Genomic DNA, 2,071 nt, shown 5'->3' with positions numbered 1-2,071 from the left:
GCTTTGTTCATTAGGTTGTGAGTCTGTGTCCGTGTGTCGCTGATCCATATGGCTAAATCTTGCATTTATATATATTACACACACACATGATATTCAAGGGGATTCCAGCAGTTCTGTTCTGTTCAAATGCTCTTACTAGGGGCCAAATTACACATGATGTGCAGTCACATATTTTTCTCTTGACTTTTTTAGTTTTTTAACCGAAAGCTGCGATCATGAGCAGAGGGGGGAGTGAGGGGGGTGTGTGTGTGTGTGCGCGCGCACGCATTCTAACCCTTTCATATCTATTTTTAATGTAAAATTCCACTCCCAGAAGCCTCAGGGTGTGTGCATGCAATAAAACAAGGTGTGCAGTCCCTTGTTTTAAATGAAAATTGTGGCCTTTTTCTTGCTGCTGCTGTGGCAATCCTGCAGCATGGGCAGCAACAGTTTGGGGGTAGGCAAAAAAGGATGGGGGTCTGCATGCAACTTACAGGCCATGTCTGCCCACCCCTGCTGTAGGACAAAAAGCACCTAGGTGGCTTTTCATTAAGAAAATTGCCTGAGGGGGAAAGAAAAGAGGGGAAAAGGTCTACAAAATTATGCACGGTGTAGAGAACGTGGATAAGGAGACATTTTTCTCTCCCTCTCAAAATACTAGAACCCAGTGGGGTCCTCCCATGAAGCTGATTGGTGGGAGATTCAGAACAGATAAAAGGAAGGGCTTCTTCGCAGAGCGCATAGTCAGACTGTGGAATTCGCTACCACAGGATGTGCAGTTTCCCCATTCAAATGAAAACAAAACCAGGCTGCAGACAAAAATGGGAGCAAGGTGAACCACACTTTTTTAAATCAGATCCTTAATTTTTTTAAAACAAGTCAAGCATCAAAGTCTATGCTCTATAATCAATTCTGTAAAATTCTCCTCCTGCCAAAAGCCTCATGATGGCTACTGTTTTAAAACTGTATGTCTAACGAATGGAAGACAAGTCACAATTTGAATAGGTCTCATTGAGAGGACAAAATAATGGGCACAAATTAATTCATAGGGACACCCTTTCAGGATATAGAGATTTGTCATCGCCGTACTGGATAAAGTCACAGAGAGGGCTGAAAGGTTGAACAGTCTTGTACTGTTTGCAAAACACTGATGGCTTTTTTTTTAAGTTCTGGAAAAGCAACATTTTTTTTAAAATAATCAAGACAGACTCAAGTTCTCGTCTCAAAAGCCATGAGGCTTGTCCCTTCTTCTTGGACCACAGGTATAAAAGCTGGTTTATTTCTATCTCCCCCAGTCCAAAGGTTGTTCCATAGTGTTTTTCTATCTAGTAAGACAAGTGATTTGGCTGCCTTTGTCAATCATGATGGATGGCAGCGTAGAAGATTATCCAGACAACCAAAAACAATGCAAAAGATGTCATGAACCCTTCCTTTGTTAGTTCCCATGTTCCACCATACTCCTCTTCGTCTATCTGCTGAAAGCCACTAAAACAGAGGTATAGGACTCCGACATTTATGGGGCAGAATATTGCTATGCCCACAAATCCCTTCAAGGGAACAATGCCCCAGATCACTCCCAAAATGACAGCAATGATCTGCCAGAACCAGTAAATGACATCTAGAAATTCATCCTTGTCCTCCCAGGCAGAATTGCTCTGCAACACTTTGCTCCAGAGGGAGCCCCACAAACTCTGCCCCGTCGTTGGCCACCAGATGCTGCCGTGAGCACAGGTGAAACGTCGGCTACTACTTCTGCCAGCCACCGCTCATTGTCCCCCCAACCAGGCCCCAAGCTCAGCCAGAACCATGCTTCAAAGTGGAGTTTGGAGAATCTCGAACATGCCTGGTTCTCCCATCCTTACAGTGGACAACAACAATGTCAAGGGAGATGATGTTGTAGGTTTACTTCTGTGTAAATTCTGCAATGTAAAGTGCATTTGGTGTACTTCTGCAATGTAAAGTGCATTTGGTGCACTTCTGTACCCCCACCTTATTTTTATGTATTTTATTCTTTTCATTGACTTTATTTGTACATCGCTTTGAGCACTCATTGAATGGAGGGCCAGTCTTATAGTATTCTAAGCAAGCAAGC

General features: G+C 43.3%; 1 pseudogene; it reads right to left on the bottom strand.

Annotated features, from left to right (window-relative positions):
• Positions 1–1,318: 1,318 nt before the first annotated feature.
• LOC146343563 (GEL complex subunit OPTI pseudogene) lies at positions 1,319–1,749 on the bottom strand (annotated as a pseudogene).
• Between the last annotated feature and the right edge of the window lie 322 nt (positions 1,750–2,071).

Source organism: Heloderma suspectum, chromosome 5, assembly GCF_057233095.1.
Source record: "Heloderma suspectum isolate Gila_16-S chromosome 5, 16-S_ref, whole genome shotgun sequence".
Taxonomy (NCBI): domain Eukaryota; kingdom Metazoa; phylum Chordata; class Lepidosauria; order Squamata; family Helodermatidae; genus Heloderma; species Heloderma suspectum.
Note: the sequence above shows the minus strand (reverse complement) of the source record. Positions and strands in the feature narration are given on the sequence as shown.